Source organism: Octopus bimaculoides, chromosome 21 (assembly GCF_001194135.2).
Source record: "Octopus bimaculoides isolate UCB-OBI-ISO-001 chromosome 21, ASM119413v2, whole genome shotgun sequence".
In the NCBI taxonomy this organism is placed as follows: Eukaryota; Metazoa; Mollusca; class Cephalopoda; order Octopoda; family Octopodidae; genus Octopus; species Octopus bimaculoides.
The window spans coordinates 25,900,762-25,908,261 of NC_069001.1; the positions used below are offsets into that span (position 1 = coordinate 25,900,762).

The 7,500-nt window shown below is 34.8% G+C and overlaps 1 long non-coding RNA gene across 2 annotated transcripts in view; it reads left to right on the top strand.

The window, feature by feature from the left end:
- The window catches only part of LOC128250446 (uncharacterized), a 613,350-nt gene that overhangs the window by 317,851 nt on the left and 287,999 nt on the right, over window positions 1–7,500 (top strand). The window lies entirely within an intron of this gene.

A 7,500-nucleotide genomic window follows, 5' to 3' on the forward strand; every position in this document is an offset into this window, starting at 1 on the left:
ATATATATATATATATATATATATATATATATATATATATATATATATACATTATAGACACATACAAGCATATAAAAGCATGTGTATGCCTGTACTTACGTGTTTTTATAAGAATAGCGGTACCAGGTGGAAATCATCGGTTTCAGATTGTAATAATTATATTTCCAAACGTAAATATTTACACTATAAACATATTGAATTCTCCCTCTCTGAGAAGATTCGGTACCGAGTAACTCCAATTTGATAAAGCATGTAACAAATAAATTATATTCTGTGGTTTGGATACATGTTTGTGCAACTCATTGTAGAGTAAAAGTTACTGTTTATGCGTGAGACAATTCATTTAGGATTTTACCCACTACTCAAGTGACTGTGAGGATAGTTCAAAGGCTGGTAAACACTTCTCTTGCACAAGCCATGACCTCGAGAATATCCCATTGGTTTTAAGGCTGTAACAAGTTCGAAGTTTTCTGTTTATCCTTGAAACTACATTCTGCTTTTAACACATCAGTTTCTAAACAAGTCATGCCCGGCACAAATATTTTACCTATTTCATGTTCAAACTGGGAATATCCAGCCTCTCACTCCTACTCTACGTGGTCATTCTAAAAGTTAGATACACCCCAAATTCAGTCATTCTGTTTTACTGTCTGTTCGATGTCAAATTCTTTTTCATTAGTGAACACCAGGTTGGGAATACGTGACTTCAGCAATCTGGTGCAGGATATGACGTGTTCTGTCCAGTCTCATGTATTTATAAACTTGCGAGAGCTGATGACGGTGGATCATCTTGTAAGGCTGTGTCCTGAGATCCTTTCTGAGCACTCGATACATAAATGATCGATTTATTTTAGATGTGGCTGCCTGTTATCTAACGGAACGATGATTTCGTCATATTTTTTATCTGGTGGTTTTGATAAGCTGAGGGGTCCAGAAACGTCTTTTTCGGCCAATTTTTAGTTGATAATCGGGAACTAGTGTCCTGAATTTCTAGTCAATTTTCCAGAATGTTGCTCTGTTAATCTTAAGCTATTTTGCTAACGTCGTATTACTTTCATCTTCTTTGCGGTAGGTTATGGTTCTATTTCGGTTTATAACCATTATCTAATTTATAAATCTGAATTTATTTAGTCTGAAACAAAAAGAAGACACACTAAGCTTTTCTAATGATGCATGATCTATGTTCATATCTTATCGCGTTTATTGATAGTTATTAAACCCCGAAAATCCGTTGCTTTAATTTTGGGAAACCCTGTGTATATGTAAATATATAATTGTGTGGTTGTGTGTGAGTAGTGGGAAGCGTATATTAGATTGTAAGCAGGAAGACTTTGAGAATATTCCTAAACTTCAAGAAAAAGATAGACAGCTACGACTAGATTGATATATGAAGAACCAAATTCCTGTCTGTGACTTCTGAAAATAACAATAACAATTGCAGAAAAAATAAAACGATGTAACCTAAGAATGAATAGATAAAGAACTCCCATATTCCAAAAGTTCATTACACAATTCAATGTGATTCACAATCTCGAGTGCTGTCGTCTGCTTCGTTATCGATTCCTTGTTCTACTTATGAATAGGTCAATATGTTGATAGTTATATATCTCTGGCTTCCACCAAAACGATGCTGTGCCGTTAGTTTCTGCAACACTTAATGATTTCTGTCTCTCAGTTTATCATTTAAACTCTTTTTCTTTAACTGTGACAATTGATTATTGGTTAAATTACATATGTGCAGTTCGCTATCATTCTATATGTTTTATAGTGTACTTCCAGCAGTATTTCTCAATCTTTATTTCATTCATTCTTTCTTTCATTTAATCCTTTATTCTCTCTCTCTCTCTTTCTCTCTCTCTCTCTTTCTCTCTCTTTCTCTCTCTCTCTCTCTCTCTCTCTCTCTCTCTCTCTCTCTCTCTCTCTCTCTCTCTCTCTCTCTCTCTCTCTCTCCCATACTCTCAATTTCTTAACCTCTCTCGCTCTGTCCCCACACAAATACAGTCACACACATACAATCAATAATATGCATATATATATATATATATATATATATATATACAGATATATACAGATATATGTGCATATTTAGATATACATATATACATATATATACAGATATATATATATATATATATATATGCATATATATATATGTATGTATATATATAAACATATATGTATTCTTAAGCATATATATATATACATATGTACGCATGTATGTATGTATGTACGTATGTATGTATTATCGGCGTGGATAATTGTAGATTGCCTTCATCAATGGATGCATTGTCAGCGAATTTGAGAAGAAAAAATCGAATTCTCTCTCGATGTGCGTGCGTATGAAGACTGTAGATGGATACATATTTTCAGAAGTATACAAGAATATAGGTTTTGGGAAAGAATATGTTGCAGAGTAAAACACTTCAGATGAACGAAAACATAATACAATGACGTAGATAAATATAGCAAAATATATTAACAACAAGAAATACTTATCTCTGGAATCTTATATTTATACAGGAAATAACATACGTGAACATGGAAGTTTATAATTAAGATCCGTATTAGAAACGTCTGAGCAAGTATGACTATTTTTTTGTTAGTATATATTGCGTAACCACCAGCTTATCACGGACTTCAATTTGTTCAGCAACCTAAGAAATTAGTTGTGTCGTGTGGTATGATCTGTGTATCAGTGAACTTATAGATAGATAGAATTGCATAAACAAATACACACACATATACATACATGCATGCATATAGCAGACGAGTATACGTCACTGAGGATGATCAAATAAGATAGAAATTAAGTGATATGTTGATCTTCGAGCTCGGATCGTGAAGAATTCTCTCCCTGCTTGCAATATATATAGATTGCGAAGCACTCTGAACAACCAGCTGGACGAGTCCTCCTCCTGGGGTTAAACCAGCAGTAACATCTGTTCTTGTAGGACACCCACGTTTAAATGATGAGAAACATTACTTATATATATATATATATATATATATATATTCGCCATGATAGATCGCTGACCACTACACTTATGTTTTTATCTCTCTTTGTTTCTCTCCTTGTCTCTTTCTGTGTTCCTTTCTGTCGAAGAGTGTAGGCTGGAAACGTTACAGACCTTCTCTATTCCCGAGCGTTATACTAATACATCCATTTGCTGTTTACACCACCTGTCTTCGTCTGTTGTTTTTTTGTAAATTCGAGTGCAGAAAAACTATAAGAACAGAGGAGAGAGATTTACCCTTAAAAGGTGGAAAAATTTGCCAGCTGGCGGCTACCGGAGTCGGACTTGTATCTGTTAGATTGTTGTTGTCAGGAGCCGTTTTCATTAGCTGAACGTCCCTTGACAAAACCTGCTATTATTTTAATGCTCAGTCATATCTTTTGGAATGCGACTGAAGTACCATGCCATGTAGCCAGTACTTGGATCTCCCTGTATATTCATGTATTTCAAAAGACAAAGATCTCAGTAGAGGCTGTATGATAAACTCAGCGTTTTCCTTACGAAAAGTCATCGCCTGAAATATCACAGAATTTCAGACCAAAAATTATAGAATTTATTTATAGATTGTTCAGTTGCATCTAATTACACTTTTGTCACGATACTGATTTCAAATGTGGGCACAAAGCCAGCAATTTTGAGGGAGGGGACCATAAGCTGATTATATCAACCCCAGTGTTTCACCGAATATATCAACCCTTGTGTTCATCAGATGGTACTTTTTTTTGCCGACTTCGAAAAGAGAAACTGTGACGTCGACCTCGACGGAATTTGAAATCAGAACCTGAAGACGTACAAAATGCCACTATGCATGTTCGCAGGCTTGCTAACGATTCTTCATTCTCACCACTTTCGTGTCTCTTAATATCCGTTTCGCACTTCGTCACAAGCGCAGCAGCTCCACGGGAATTAGTAAACCGATTACATCAATTACAACTGATACTTACATCGATTACAACTGAAATCCCAAAAGGATAAACGGCAAAGTCGGCCTCGGTGGAATTTGGAGTCAGAAAGTGAAGACGGAAGAAATGTCACTAAGCATTTTTGCCGGCGCAGTAACGATTTTGAGAGCTCACCACATTTCAGAAGTTTTGTGCTTGTTTTAGGAGAGGCAGTTTATTACTGTTCCAGATTATTGTAGTTTCAGTATTTAATTACTCTACGCCTACTAAACCAACCTCTCACCTTTGTTTTATTACGGGTCGAAGGAGACAGCTATAAAAGTATTTATTTTCAACACACGCTACTAACAGCGCTTGTCATATCTGACTAGTTTCTAAATACCGTCAGGACGTTTCGAAGCTCGCTATGCCGTAGTTTTGTGTCAAACTGGACAGAAACTTATGAAATGCTCCAGACAGCTAATGGAGTAATATCTTCACTAGTACAAGATGTTCAAACGTACTAGGGAGGAGGTGAAGGACTATAAGGTGAGTGGAAGTGAGGGGGACGTCCGAAGATGAAAGCTGGTTAAGCAAATTCGCAAGTTGTCACTAAAGACAATAAGCATACCGTTTGGTGTTCGTGTGGCAACTGTACATAAATTATTGCTAATGATCTGTGCATACGCACACTTTGTGCAAACTTTGGTTCCTTAGTCCTCTGTGAAGAGCATTCTGTTAAGCAACTACTTGACAGAAATTGGCATCGAAACTGTCACTCACCTTCCTTACAATCCAAGCATGTCTTATGACTTTTGGTTGTTCCCCACACTGAAAGAGAACCCCAATATTTGTCTTTCTGGGGATAATATAAAGATATTGTGAAGGAGCATGTGGAAAGCAATGTTCTGCAGGGAGTGTTCCAAGAGTTATTATAGCGCTCTCTTTCAAAGTTTGCATGTCTGCGTATTACATCTATAATGCTGATATAATTAAATTACAGTAATCTACAACATATACAACTGCTCCTCGTAAAACGTCTCAAAACATCTGCAACGTACTTCGTACATTAATCATCTACGCCTTTTACAGAAAATCCCTTTAGAAATATTTGGCTGAGAATATCTAAAGTGTCTGTAACAAAGAAGCATTCAATGATTGCGCTGGATATCATATTGAGGCACTGAAAAGATGTGGATGCAACGAAATCATAAAGTACATTCCACTCAATAAAAAGGAAACCACGCTAGAAAGATAAGATGCCTATGACTCTAAAGAATAATGATAAGAGATCTTAGGGTGTTAGAAGTCGATATCAAAATCAAAGCAATCGAACTGGGAATTAGAAACGTTATTGTAATTCTACGGTCATTAAAGATCCTAACCGTTATGGATGTACAATTAACACACACGAGATTAATAATACCACAAATTACATTTTAAATTACCAAGAGAAAACTGTTAATGTAATAAATGCTCTTCAGAAATTAACGCAAACAATTCAGAGAACAAATATTCAAGTCATAATTAATAGGGAAAAGTCTGAGTATGATTTATTAAAGGGCAATAATTGTAAGTATTTATCAGATAATGGATGGAGATGATGGAAGGAGTTCTATATTTCTAATAAGGTATATCAGAATGATAACAACATGCCGGCATTAAAATGTGATATTCTGTTAAAACATTCTTTTCTATTCATGACACAAATAATTACTTTTCCAACGAACTTTAGAAAACCATGAAATGAAACACCTTGCTATATCGTTCCATGGACAAGAAACGCAAAAACGTATTGCAGACACAAACGTTTTACTCTATCTAAACAAGATCCTTCCACCTAGAGATAAATATAAAAGTAATGTTAATCAATATACGTTGAAATTCTCATTTTCAGTATACTCAAAGGTAGAAGAAAACGTAGACTATCCCATTAACAAATAAACTCAGTACAATCCTTATGTCTGGCAAAACATAAATTGTCTTGCTTATCATAATACTAATAGCAACTTAAACGAAGATAAAATTATCCCAATACTCAATCTATGAATAGGAATGGAACGAGTTGAGTATGTATTTTAAACACTCGAAGTATGGGAAAATAGATTTGAGACAAGATAACACTGGTAATTCGTAGAAAGAGGAAATATGCTGAAATAAATATTACTCGTATAAATACAAAAATTAAGTAAACTAAAACAGAACTTGCGTGTTGAGAGATTTCATGCATCCAATAGCCAAAATAATAATAATAATAATAATAATAATAATAACAATAATAATAACAGCAGTGGATTCAAAAGTAATACTATATGCCTCAACACTGAAATATAAACAGTTGTGTTAGTACAAAAGACTTGAATCAATGGAATAGAAAGCTAAATGGTAGCCGCAACAATATACGCATACGGGATGATGTATGTCTCCCTGCAGACTATTCCTTTACCCCCAAGCTTCAAAGCAGCTATTGTATATCCCCTTCAAGAGAGGAGAATCATACATAATTTTGCATACAAAAGCAACGTCTTTACACAAGCTGAATATACATATTATAAAGTTCTGTCGCCTAACCTCGTTAAATTACGCTATAATAGACATATATGTATTGGGCTATCCGGAAAGTTTGTGCCGATTAATAGCAGCTTACCTTTCGACTTATTTTAGAACATGGTTGAGTACATTAAATAGGATTTGACTACACCTCAATATAGAGCACAGTTTAAGCTATCTTTTCGTGGAAGAAGGTTTATGTTCCTATAACCTGTGTTAATTCTGTAACCCTTTAAAATGGCTTTAAGGTGCTTAACACTGGCGTCATGAGAGTTATATACTCCGCTAAGCCATTTCAGTCACCAGAAAATACAGAAAGCACATACGTTAATATATGTAATTAACAAATATATACACATATGTATATACGACGGCTTCTTTCAATTTCCGTCTACCAAACCCACTCAGAAGGCTTTGGCTGGCCCGACGCTATAGTAGAAGAAACTGCAAAATGTTCCTAGTAGTGGGTTTCATCCAGCAAGCATATGGTTGGGAAGCAATCTTCTTACCACAGAGCCTATAAATAAATACATATTTTTTTTAATGAAGGTGCGACGTGTACAAATGAAGCTCTTAAAAAGTGTTTTAGCCTTTTATATATCACTAAACGTAATGACTGAAAACTTAATCTGAAACAGATAGAAGCTTTCTGAAATTGTAAATAAAATAAGTATTATAAGAAATTAATATAATGCGGAAGTACAATTAGTAGGACGTCGTAGAAGATCATGTTTCTGCAAAGACAAAACTATTGGGTATTATTAGCAACTTATTTGTTTGCTTGTAAAACATTTTATACAGTCGGAGGCTTTGACACTTCTGTCCCCCAAACAGATCAGATTTAAATTTTATTGATAACCACTAAAGGTCGTGGATGTCCAGGTGTTGACCGAAAGGAATAAGGACCATGTAGTGCAGAAATGTTAACATTTGCCTTCCTGGAATGAAGTCATAGAAAATAAATGCTGATTTATAGAAAAATGTTTCAAGAAAGCTTATGGAGATTATGTGCACATATGTTTATTTAAATACTTTTTTCATTGTTTTTTTTCTTC